The 13,981-nt window shown below is 37.8% G+C and overlaps 1 protein-coding gene across 3 annotated transcripts in view; it reads left to right on the forward strand.

Annotated features, from left to right (window-relative positions):
• CPNE4 (copine 4) overlaps positions 1-13,981 on the forward strand; it is a 293,591-nt gene that overhangs the window by 223,863 nt on the left and 55,747 nt on the right. The gene's annotated exons all lie outside the window — the stretch shown is intronic.

Here is a 13,981-nt window from a genome sequence, read left to right on the forward strand (position 1 = left end):
CAGAAAATATGTAGTGACCAGCCAGACAAATCCCTTTATTCTGCCTGAATATTCTTCTTTGTGTAGGGTCTCTCTTTTTTTTTTTTTCTTTTTTTTTTTACTGAATTATCATCATTGTTTAATAACTACCCTATTGATACAGGCACATGTTTTGCTTAGGTGTCCTCACGTCCTTTAATCATAGCAAGATAAATCACCCACATTAAAGAGGAAATGGGGGTTATAGTTACATGGAATTAAATGTTTGATTCACCTTCTTCTTCCATTAGTAATTATTTTAATGATAGTTTCGTAATTCACCTAGCAGAGTAATGAAAGAATGTCCACACCTACATCATTTTCCTGAATGCAAAGGAAATTGCACATTAATCTGACAAAATGTTGACATTAGGGAATGAATTATCAGCTCAGTTTTAACTAGGCCTCTTTTTATTCACCTCCAGTTATTTGTGGCATAATTTTGGTCGTTTAAGCAATCTAAGTACCTGATTGCTTATTCAGAAAGAGTACTTAGGTATCTAAGCGCTGTGATTTCTACCATTTATTTGGAGTACAAACATAGAGCTCACCTATTGTAAGTCTGGTTTTAGAGTATAAGCTACAATCTTTGCTGAAGTTCTCATTTTTCCCAAATGCTGCATTTCTTTCCTTGAGAATCACCCAAGTCCTCTGCTAAACTCAGCAGTACCGGGCATTGCTGCTTTTTTCCAAAACTGTTTGCTAGTTTTATACACCACAGAAATATTCTGGAATGATAATTATATCATTTTTCTCCCAGTCTACCTTGTAGTTTTCTTCAGTCTGGGGTATGTTCGTTTTTTTTGTTTGTTTTGTTTTGTTTGTTTGTTTGTTTTTTAACTTGAGAGCAGGCATACTGAAATGTAGGGGATTTATTCTTACAGAAAGGTCACAGACGGTCAGCCATTTTCTTTCATTTAATCTCATAACTCTTGTATCACCTCATAACTGATTTGAAGTGCAGATAAGTAAATAAAAAATGAGCAGATATGTATGTTTCCATTTTATTCTATGATGTTTAGCCACAGAAGTGCAAGTATTTTAAGTTGTTCTTTACAACCTAGGCATCCTCAACTACGCCTAGATTTAATTCAGCCAAGGAAAGATGATAGAACCACGAACAGTGAAGGGTTTGGATCTTAGTTGCTTTCAACACGGTAATTGCAAAGTCGTGCATGTGAGGAAGGCTTCATCTGCTGCTGGTAGGCACCTACCTCTGGGGGAGAACTGTGGCAACTTCTCAAGAGCATGCGGAAACGCTGTGACAGTTCAGGGCAGGAAGCGACAAATAACAGTATTGCAGGCTGAACTGCAGGAGTTGTTGAGCTGGTAGAAATTTAATTGCTTGTGCTGGAATCAGGCCAGTGAACAGGGTCATCTCTCTTGTCCTTTGAAGGAGGATTTTGGCACATTCCAGATGCTGCAACAGCACTTGGAGTTGCAGCAATTTTATATATATATATATATGTGTATATATATATATATTTTTTTTTCAGTGAGCTTTGATCTCCTCCTGAATTTGGAGGGTGCCCCTGCACAGAAAAATCCACCCCATAACCCTTTCACTTAAAGGATCACTCAAATTATGTCAGTGCCAGTCACAGTCTGGTGCAGAGTATTTGTCATCACTACTATCTTTTGCCAAAATCATGTCTTGTTGGGGTAGATCGAAGGTTTATCTTTCCCTTCTTTTTAATTTGCCACTGATTATAGCCATATGTAAGTTTCTTCATTTGGTTAATCTTTATTTGTTTATTTTAATGGTGGAAAGGTGGTTGGACACGAATATTTTCAGAACTGCTAGTTGTCTGTTGGAAAATTGATAGTTCAGTCGAAACAGAGAAGTCCCAAAGATAAACTTGACACTGGAAAACATGCCAAGAAACTGCTTTTGAGTAGGTATTTCCTTCCTGAAAATCTTAATACTGGGCTTCTCACCACTGCTTTCACTGCTGGACAGTTTGGACTCTTATTTGTGAATATGTTGTGAATATGTCAGAATTTTATTGGGCTTGTTTAAAACCAAACTTTGAACCTTCACTCAGCCACAACAAATTGCTTACAAATGAGAAATAGGGTAAGCACAGAAACTCTTCAGACTAATATATCATTTCACAAAAATCATCATCTGTTTGTAGACAGTTCCGAAGAGGGAGGGAAACAAAATTAATCAAATAAATTAGTTGTTTTTACATGTTTTTCTTTGCATATTTGGGAAAAAAAAAGTCAAAGTAGTGATTCAAGGTCTGAACTACTTTCTAGTGTGTTCTGTGTGCAGTGAACTATTTATCTCTTAGAAAAATTGTTACGCCCTTAGGTATATTGCTACACTCACACAAAGCTGTCAGACTCCTTCTTTTAGTTCCTATATATATGGCTGAATTTCCTTATGAGTAACTTTACACGTCATCATGTTTCCTTGTTCAAGAAGCAGGGAAGGATATATATTCCTTTTCGTATAAAGCAATGATAATATATGATTTTAATTGTTGGTTTGGGCAATACATGTAATAAGATAATATTTAATGTATTTTATAATATATTTTGTTATATATTAATATAAATATAATGTAAATTATATGTGTGTGTGTATATATATACATTACACAGTGTCCCACCCACTCCATAGGGGAAGAATCTGGCCTCACTTAATGCTGTAACAAAGCACTCAAGTTACCTCATTAGGCTCAGGCTTTCATCTGATTTCTAGATCATTTCACCCATACGGAAATCTCAGTGGTTCTGCTTTCCTCAGCCTATAGTCTACCACAGTTTTCTCCCTTCCCTCCATATCCTAGTCTTTACATATCTTTTTGTCAGAAGAGGCTGCTGAGAGGCTGAGGACATTTGGTTTGTCTGTTGTGGAGAAGAGGAAGCCAAGAGGCAACCTCATGGCTCTCTGCAGTTTCCTGAGGAGGGGAAGCTGAGAGGGAGGTGCTGGTCTCTGCTCCCTGGTCACTGATGACAGGACACATGGGAAAGGCTCAAAGCTGTGCCAGGGGAGGTTCAGACTGGACATGAGGAAAATTTTCTGTACTGTGAGGGTGGTGAAACCCTGGAACAGGCTTCCTGGAGAGGTAGTTCATGCCACGTACCTTTGTGTCTAAGAGGCATTTGAACAATGCCCTCAATAATATGCTTTAACTTTTGATTAGCCCTAAAGAGATCATGTGGTTGGACTTGATGATCTTTGTAGGTTCCTTCCAACTGTTCTGATCTATTCTATATATGCCAAAACCTGCCAGTCACGCAGAGTAACCATGGTGCTGAGCACATTGGGTTTCCAGGTTGCTCCTTCCTGATTCCATCTAACGAGAGCCTACAAAAAAGCAGGATAGGGACTCTTTATGAGGGATTGTAGTGATAGGACAAGGAGTAATGGTTTTAAACTAAAAAAAATGGTAGATTTGGACTAGACATAAGGAAGACATTCTTTGCTCTGAGGGTGGTGAGGTACTAGAACAGGTTGCCCAGAGAAGCTGTGGATGCCCCATCCCTGGAGGTGTTCAAGGCCAGACTGGATGGGGCTTTGAGTAACCTGATCTAGTGGGTGGTGTCCCTGCCCATGGCAGGGGGGTTGGAACGAGGTGATCTTTAAGGTCCCTTCCAACCCAAACTATTCTGTGATTCTGTGATTCTCAAAAGATGCTGGAAAAAGATCTGACGATCGGCAAATGCAAGAGCTCCCTGTTCATGCATCAATTTTCCCAGCAAGCTCTGTCTCAAGTTTCCATGCCACCATGTGGCATATTTACTTATAGAAAGCATGACATTCATTGTTATGGGAAGAGACAAACCAGGAAAATAAGGAGTAGTTTAAGTAAGAACTTAACATTTGTAATTTACGTTTGTAAAACACTTGAATGGATACAAGGGGGAAATGCATAGAAAAGGAAGTCTACATAGTTTTAGGCAGACCGCTAACATAGTCTGTTAAGGCCTATTTTCTATCCAGTACAAGAAAAAAAAAAAAAAAACAAAAAAAAACTAGGTTACTGTGTGTGTACAAAAAACAGAGGTCTGAACAGTTACATAAAAGCTATGCTGTATGTCGAGAATGTTACCATCTGTTTCATGTTCTTAGCTTGTAAGCTTCCAAGAAAGAGGAAAATATTTGCTATTTAGCTGATATGTAATCTTTTTTGAAAGATCCAGACACCATGTCATGGTCTTAATTTAACTCTTACTGGAAATCTTTGATGATACGTTGCTGTAAGAGCTTGTGGCAGTGCAGCGGCTCAGATCCTTCATCGAGATGCTTTCAGTGTCCGTGCAGGTGATTAATTCAACAGTAAATACAATATAGGACATAAACCAAGTCTCTCACCAGAAAACTAACTTAAAAGCAGTGCTAAAAGAGGCTGGAGGTTTTCTTTTTAAATAAATAATCTCTGTGGTAATCAAAAGGAGGTATATGGAGCGTTCACCTTCAGGCAACAATATGTTTGTATGATGGCGCTAACTGAAGCTCAGAGCAACACCAACAAAAAAAACCAAAACACTAAAACCTGAAATGAGACCACTTATACCCAGTGATCACTGCTGTGACAAATGCAAAAAAAAATCAGCAGAGGTTTCACATGAAAGGGCTTTAAAAATCCTCTATGTGAATACAATAAGAGGAATCATGACCTTTGTTCTCACAGATCTTCACCCTTAAATTAAGCTTAGGTTTAACCTTTAACATTGACCTCTTATGTTGTTTTAGCCATTTCAGCTATAGTGGCCTATGCATCGTGTCTCTAATTAATCTAGAAATCTAAATATTTCAGTTCTTTGTTTTCCTTAGGAAACATGGTTTAAAATATTATTTTAGTAAACATTCAAAATTGCTTCATATTTGTTAATTGATTTCTTGTCCCCTTCATGCTAAAAACTTTCCATGTTTGAAACCTGTGCCAGTATTAGTTCCACAAATTACCCCAAACTGGGAAGATCCACCTCTTTGTCTGTTTATACAGTGGTATTATCCACTGAATAGAGTGACTGGTTCAGGACCATTAAACCCAATGCCATTTGCCAGGTCATTCTTTTGGAATGATATACAAGAGACACGTGTAATTAACTCCCCCACTGGTTGACAACAGAAAGAACAGAGCAATCAGTCACTTTGTGTACACAGTCCTCATTGTTGTAAGTGGTGTTTGGGGGCAGATTCCTGCTGCTGTGGTAGGGAAGAGCACTTTGTACTCTTACTGCCAACCAACATCATCTTCCTTCCCTGCTCTAGACAACGGTTGATTTTTATCTGCTGACTGAAAGCACAAGATAAAGCTAACTTGAGTCTTTTTTTTAGAATCCGAGAATAAACAGTCGGAACTAGAGTCTTGTTCTGTCTGAGAGCTTACTGATATGCACCAACAAATTATGATAGATTTCACTGATGTGTCTGCAGCTTCTCCAATAGGTACATCAGAGAGGCCTGGTGATAAGCAATGCCTTTTTGGCACACAAGATTGTTTGCCGGGTGGGTATAAATCTCAGGTACATGCTGGTAATGAGGGGACGCACTACTATGTCAGTAAACTAATTTGTCACCTCTCCTAAAAGTTTTGGAAGGTATATTCTTTTGCATAAGGACAGGACAAACTGTGAACTAAGGAGAGATGCTCATGGAGAAAACTACATGCGAGGTAGTGATAATCTCACTCATGAGGCACTAAATGAATTTTAGGACAGTGCTTGCGAATGTTTTTGCTCTTATTATGTTTTGCTATTGTTTTATGTGTTTATTACATGTGTAAAAAGTTTAACATTATGGTATGGACTATTCAGGCAAAGACATAGGCTCAAAAACTGAAATCTCATTGACTCAGATGGACTGTCGCTGTTTTATATTTGTTTTAAAGGTGCTCCAGAGTGCTCTTTTGTCTCTCAGACAATTAAGTCTTCATGAATACAAGCAGGATACGTAAAAATTATTCCATTTCTGTATTGCATATTAAGTTGCTAGGGGTGTTTTGGATGAGAAAATAGAAAAAAAAATGTAATTAGCAAGGAGTTCTTTGTCCTTACCATAAAAAGTGTAGTTATTAATAATTTAATAGTCAAGCAATATAACTACACAGACATTTGTTTCAAGACAGTTTGCAAATCTAAGTGTGCAGTCACATCCATGCTGAACTTATTTAGTAACTGCACAGTTTCTTCCATATATGCTGACTGTTGCATAAACTTAACTGTGACTTTAAAGTAGATGTCTTTTTGTCACCATTGTAACCTACAGTCATTGAAAATCCAGTTATAAGTTGCTCTCTCAAATGTAATTTATTTTAGTGTATTTCTCTATTTCAGGGAAATATCTGGGGGGTGCATGTGTAAGCAATAAAAAGGGTGAAAGTTCTGTGTCTGAGGCTCTTAGATACCCTTGTAATACAAGTAAGGGTAATCAGCAAGCTATGTTTTTTAGTTAGTTGGTTTTGAAATTATCCTGATGGTTTTTACCTGCTGTGAGCTGTCGAGTAGAGACAACATCCATTTGTGAGGCTTCCTGTCATTGCAGAGCCACTGCTGATGTGCTCAAATCTCCAGTGGTGGTATAGAGAGATAGGGTTGGTGATGATGGTTCTGCAAATGGTCCCTTTTTTCATTTGGCCAAGAAGTGAAATAGGCTCAGGCTGGTGTTGTATTGCAGCTATCAATAAAGCATGACTCACTCACTCTGATCTTAAATCAGAGGACCTGCCATTCTTTGTAGAAAACTGTGAATTTTCCCTTCTTTCACTCTTCTTTCTCCAAGGCAGATAATTTTGAAACCAAATGGATCATAAGCTTAGATCCACTGCAAGATTATTTTTCTTTGTGTTTTGACTGTTGTCTTGGGTACTATACTTACTGTAGGATGTGGAAGGAAATGCTGAGTCACTTGCCATTAACCAAGAGGAAGTTATCAGTGTATATCTCAAATCTCCTTCTGTGTCAATAGGCAAAGGATCTGAATCCAATACAACCCTGTCAACTGTAATGTATCAATTACCACTGTCTACATACAGGAGGTGAAGCACAATGGTATTGATGGAATCCTAGCACCTGTTGAAGTTAATAGGAAACATCTCATTGCCTGTAATAGAGCTGGGATTTTAACTGATTCTACTGGAGCAAACTCAGCTATGCTGGTCTACTCGTGAGGATCAGTCAATTCAAATTCAGCAGAAAAGAAGCTGTAGTTCTCAAAAAGAGCGAGGCTCTGTAGTCAAGAAGATAACTTTCAAAGTTGTTTCTAGGTTGCCTTCATAGAGGCTGCACAAGCCTAACAATGTAGGGTATAAGCTCTTTTTCTGCCATTAGTCCAGTTTTTTGAGTAGTTCGGAAACAGTTTGAAAAATTGAGTTAATCTTCCTGAGAGGAAAAAGTTCAAATATTTTATCTACAGTGCTCTGAAGAAGGCTTTACTTCAGCCAGTGAGAGACTCGCAAGAAACATTGGTTCATTACATCTGGTACAGTCTATTCTCACTGGAGCCCAACTTCAGAGGAAATCTAAAATGAGCCATAAAAAAAAGTTTATTTTAAATTGTTGGAGACGGACAGCTACTGAAAAGAGAAAACTAAGTGATGACCAGCTTGGAAGAGAAAAACACGGATTGAAGAATTTCAAACAAAGGAAGAAAGACCAATTTATTCTCCAGTATGTAACCCAGGGTTGTGATGTGGGTAATGAAGATTCGAGCCTTGGAACATCATGAATATGGAAGTAGGATAACATGAAGTGTTTCAGCTTTTGTACTGAAGTTTTCACATAGCTTTTCTCATACCCAAGTGGGGAGAATGGGTAGGTAGTGGATAAAGACCTTCCTATAAAAAACCTTCTTTGAAGTATTCCAAATGGGGTAGATATACTTCAGGGAGGTACAGTAGGTTTACTTCATTATCAAGTAATAATAAACCTGATGAGACACAGACTGAGAAAAATTTGTTCCAGAAAATATCACTTTGAAGATCAAGTAAAGTTTTTTTTTTTTCTCAGATTTTTTTTACTTTCTCTGTTGGCTTTTCTGAACTTTTATTTTATTATTATTTTTATTTTATTTTTTATTTATTTTACTAAGATGTTGCTGATCACAGGTCGCTTATGCCACCTGGCGAGTTGGGGTGATTATAGAAGCAGGGCAGGTCACTGACATTTGCCTCAAGATTTTGTTTCTCTGAGAGATAATAGGTGCCATATAAACACTTACCTAAAAATTACTGTGGTGTTACTTTAGTTTAAAGTTTAAAGGTAAAAGCATTGTAACTGACTAGCTGTAATTTATTACATTCAGGTCCAAAAATGAGCATTCTCCTCATTGTCATATCCACAAAATACCTCGTTTCACAGAAGTGTAAGGAAAAGCCACCCAAGACAGTTTCTGTTCAGAATTTAACCGCTTGTCCTGTACTGTTGCCCCAAAACCTCGTTAGGGACTGCAGGCATTTAATGAGCAAAGATAATTTCTTCCTTAAAAGGTGTCCGTTTCACTCCTTATTAAGTCTCAGAGGATAGATACTGAAGTAACACCACACAGAGAAATCTCTCTTTTATGCAATGTATGAGCTAGGTTCCTGCATGCATCAGAGACAGATCAGACTAGGGAGCTTCATATTCAAGGATTTTGGATGCCTGGGGCTGCTGCCTTTTTGGTGGTTTTGCCCTTTTTCTGGGAGAAGGCAGTCGGAGAGTGGACATTTGATCTTCTGTCCCACTCAAGCTGGTGTCTTGTGGTCCCAAGTTAATGAAGTGCTTTAAGTTAAGTAAGTTGTTATGCTGTTAGGAGATTTGTTAGAGGTCCAGAGCTGTACCTCTCTGCCTAGATGGCAAGCTAATACCAGCACAAATAATACTAACACTTTGTGTTTAGACTTTGAACACAAGCACAACTGGAGAAACTCAAGCTGGCAGAACTGGGAATTTCTTAGTTTTTGGTGGCTTTGTACATTCTGTAATCTGCAGTGTCTGGCTGGCTGAGGGCAACTCAAATGGATTGTTTTCAGGAAGTGTATTTCCATGGTCTAGCTGTCAGCAACCTCCAGATAGGATTTAGTCATGAGACTCACTGCCAGTCTATTAAAAACTAACCTTCTGAGCATGTTTTGGGCTTGGTCATAAATTACAAGGTTAAGTTACAAGGCTCTCCATTACCTCTGCACAAAGGTGCTATATATAACGGTTGTCTCACTATGACAACCTAATGGGGACAAATCACTTTAAGCCCTTCCCCAAAGGTATATTGGGAAAATAACCTCTGCACCTACACACACACAAACATGTACTTACAGTGGTCAGTCTTCGCTCTTAGTTCTCCTTGTGGTCAAAGCTAAATAGGATGGTGAGCATGGCAAGAATTCTTTTATGACAATTCAATAGGAATTTTGCTTAGTGAAAATACAGTCCAACTCATATATTGAGACTTGGAACACCACTCTGTTGTGTCAAGTCAGGCCACATGAATAAAACTTTAAAAATTAAAGTTTGAGTTTGAATCGTATGGTCAAAATCTGAGGTAGGAATTGTTCTTTTGCTGTTGAATTATCAAACAAGAACGCTGCCTCAATCTGTGAGAGACACTGGGTTTAGAAATAGTTTAGTTTCTTATCTCAGCATCATCGCACCGTAGGACATAAGTACTGACTGGAGCTGGAGAATGGTTAATAAAATCCAAATGATATTTTAGTGAAATATAGTTTAAAAAAATGAGCAAGTTTTCTGCTCACACAGAGGTAGCAAGGCTAGGAAATTCTGCCAGAGAAGCCCATGCAGTTGCATCTCCAGTGCAAATACATTTTTTCTTGCATGCTGCTCAGAAGTTCCCGTTGTAGTGAGAGTGTTGCCAATGTCTCTGCTCAGTGAGAAAGCTAGACAGAAATAAAATCAGAGGAAATTTCCGTCTGCATCCACCTGAAAGACCCTTTTCTTCCTAAAATGGAGGCTTCCCCCTCCTTTCCCCAGTGTTCAATTTCAATTTCAATTCAGTTCAAGTTCAATTTCAGCCCCAAAGGAAATCTTTGATTTTGTGGCACTTAAAACAAAAGCTATAGGAATGAAAGTGCATGTACCCAGGGCTTGATCCTTTGAGCTCCTCTTTTAGTAGCAGGTATACTAGTTACCTCAATCAGGCATCAGTTCCTTGAGAAATCTTGAAGCAGTGTTCCCTTTCCCTGCAGCAGCAAATATTTTGGGAAGATGGAAAGGACCATGCAGGGATGAAGGATGTTGTCCATCTTTCCAGTCAACACTATTCCATCACCATCTACGATTAGACAGTCAGAAGTTTTTATTCCCTGTATTTGAACTTGTAACCAAGAGGTAAAAGACTGAATTCTTTCACTGGTTATCTGAATACTGATTTACCAGTGTTTAAAATTAAACATATGGAAAACCTCCTTAATCAATGAGACTTTTAATAGAGTTTAAGTATGCTATTAATCACCTGCTTAAGCAACCTGTAAGAGGGCAGATCCAAGGAATACATTAAGGTCTACCTAGAGATAAAGGATTATCTATGGAGGATTTGTTTTGAAAAGCACATAGGGACTTGTTTAAAAAACAAACAAACAAAAACCTTTAAAATATTTCATAGGGAAATAATCCTCTGACTATCACATCTGGTCCTTACCTGATTCTGCATAATTTGCAAAAGTGCTTCCCTGCTTATTTTGGTAGGTTTTTATAAAAACTTCTGGGCCCCAGTATTTGTATGTTTTAAAAATATTTTTCACAGGCACTTAAAATGCAGAATCTTTCATGTGTACAGCATGTTTTTCAGAGAATAACAATTAATTTCTATGGCCCCATGTGAAGCTCTGAAAAAAGGAAGTTGTAATGGCTGTACTTGCAAGAGCTCCCTTTCTCCCTTAGCTGTAATTGTGCAAATGGTACTAAGATAATACTGTCATTGTTTGTCTTTTCCATGAAGCCAGTATGAAGATTAAAGTACCATCTGGCTTTCTGAAAGCTAAAGTTAGCAAACCTCTAGCTTGAGACAAACAAGAAGTTGGATCCCTGCTCTGGTGGGCATTGTAACTTAACTTTGCTCATCTCCAGTTAAAATTCTCAACACAAATCAGCAGTCAGAGCTTTTCCCTCCTCCTAAGAGTTAGCATTCTAGCAGAAATGTTTCAAAGCACATTTTCCTGGAGGTCTGTTAGGTCTGTTCTTGTTTTTATGCTCTAACAGAGTGTAAAGATAGAACTGGCAAAGTAAAGCTTGTTGAAAAATTCACAATAAATTTTTTGTTTGTTTGTGAAATATTTTTTTCTGAAAACATTTTGAAAATTAGCCAGCATTTTGCACATTTATATCAATTTTGCTATGAGGTTTTGACATATCTTTTTACTTAGTGTTCCTTCTAGGATCTTAAACCATTTGCACAATCATTACAAGAAAAAAAGAATCTTTTTAAGTCATGCTTTATCTCTGAAATCCATTTTTTCATGAAATATTTAGAAAGTAGTTTCAATAAAAAAATAAGTTACATTAATAGGAAATTTCACAGAAAGTGAAAAGGAAGCCTTTTCAAGCTGTATGAAATAGAAATATTTTCAGATTGTTTTGTGAATTAAATTCTTTTTTCTTTTTTTTTTTTTTGTTACCAGCTCTTCTAAAAATTGTAGTTGATAAGCGCATAGTGATTTTTAATGAAGATCTCATCAGAAGAATTCGCCAGGGCTGTTAGTGATAAAAATACTGTGTCTAGTTATATTCCAGGCAATGTTACCACTAGCAGAACCAGAAACCCACTCTCATTTGATTACTGCTGTATAAAATGTTGTCTATAAACAAACACAGAGGAACCCATCTCCCTGCCTCTATCCCCCCTCCCTGCCAATGTCAAAGCAATTAAAAAGGAACTCTGTGTCTTGGAGAAAAATATGATTGCTTTTCAAATATCATCTGGAGATCTTACTCTCCTTTGGGTTCCCTGCATAAGAAAGTAGGCAAAATTGCAGGTGATAGAACAGCAAAATAACGGAGTCTTACGAAACAGGTCTTTGCCTGACCAGTGAGCTATTTGAACCGATTAATGTCTGGAGCAATATGGCATATGCTTGTGCTCTTTCCCTGTGAGCAGTTCTTATTAGCACTGCTACACATCTTCTGTGTGGATCAGAGAAATTCCCCTTGCATCAAACCAAATCTCTTCCTGAGGCTAAGTAGAATAGTATTGAAAGTTCAAAAAAAGGCTACTGTCATTATGAAAAAAGGAACCTAAATGATAATGTGGGTGGTGATATAGTGCATGGAGGTGTCCCGGGTATAAATTTAATGAAATCACCACCTGTGTTCCTTCTACAAAGGCAGCTGAGGTGCATGAGCTCTTAATAGCTTAATAAATTCAGTAAACTGGCTTAGATTTACGGATCTACTTTCCTACCTATGCTTCAAGTCAATGCACCTCACGTGGACAAATATTTTGTGCAGAAGATGCTATTAATTTATGGCTGTGATGGGAGGTTGTTAGATGATGAATATCTGTTGTGGCAGACTTTGTGTGAGACCCCACTTGTATTAAGTTGTTAATCTTTCTCTCATGAAAGTTTTTGTCCTTTTGCTCTTACTTCAAGAATTTGGTTATTTTGCCATTGCTGCAAGCTTTCTGTCAAGTCTCACACCCTCAAACTGAATTTACAAACCACTCTTTTGGTGGTGCAGTGAAAAGGGATTGGCCACAGTGCTTAAATACCAACTCTGACTGTGTTATTCAGTATAAATGGAGCCACATTAAAAGGCTGGCTACAAAGTGTAGCCAGAGGAAGTGGAAGTCTTTTCCACTAAAATGCTTTACTGTAAATATTTAATGCTTGAGGTCCAGTCAAAATCTGGTGGTCTCTGTGGGTGAACTCTGGGTGAACTTAAAGTGCCTCTTTGGACTAGGCAAATTTCAAAAGGATTGAGTCTGAGAACTTGCTGAGCAGCAAACCTGTATTACTCCTGTGTTGTCTGACTGCTGGTGTTGGATTAAAAACACTGAGCCTGTCTCAGATGAAGAGGCCTGATGAAACCTACTGTCACTAAACCTGGTACCCCACAATTGCTGCCCCATCACCCCCAGTTATGGTCATTCCTGCCTTTCTCAGCAGAGAGTACCTCTATCACAACTTCAAAGTTACCCTCGAAGCCATCTGATAGCCAAATGCCAACACAGTCCTCATGTGACTGCAGAGAAGGCTTTGAAGCAATTCTACTCAAAAAAATAATAATAAGGAAAACTGTTGTTTGGTAGCAAGATGCTTTGAGTAAAAGCTCCTGATTCTGTCAACGTATGCAAGCTTTAGCTAGTGAGACCATGAAGCTGAATTGGGAATTTTGTACTTTAATGTTGTAAGCCCCTTTGTTGTCTTTGCGCTAGTTTTAAAAATAATATTTAACAAAGCTTGTAGTCACTGCTCTGCATTTTGTCTTGGCTAGCTGAATTTTATTTAGAAATGTCTGCAACATAAATTCTTACAGCTCAAGCTCATTGAGATATTCATGTTTATACATGAATTTGTGAATGACTACCAGCAGGATTTTGCTTTACTAGTGACTGGAAAACATCCAAGATATGGGCACCAAACACTGACGTGTATGAAATCAAAGCCATTTCAGAAGATGATCTCTGTAACTATTGTCTCATCTTCACTGACTGTAAAAATGAGAAGAGTAACATTTGACCACAGAAACTAGTGTTTTGAAAATTAATTGATATTTGTAAAGCACTTCAGTGAGGTAGGTTACTCCTAATTCAGGACGCCACTTCAGCATGAACACGCAAACGTACATAATAATTTTACACCTAGCTAAAAGATGAATCTTTTCTTTCTAAAATACATGACCTTGCTTTCATCAGCCGATTCGATAACACAAAGCTGTCAATATCAAGCTGTGTTGAGATTCCACTTGTCATTTCATTTTTATCTGGACAAGAATATTTTTTTTTAATATCACTGGTGATTTTCTTCTGGATGAAACATTCCATCTAGTGCATATCATAATTCTTCCTGTAGTG

Source organism: Anser anser, assembly GCF_964211835.1.
Source record: "Anser anser genome assembly, chromosome: 2".
Lineage (NCBI taxonomy): Eukaryota > Metazoa > Chordata > Aves > Anseriformes > Anatidae > Anser > Anser anser.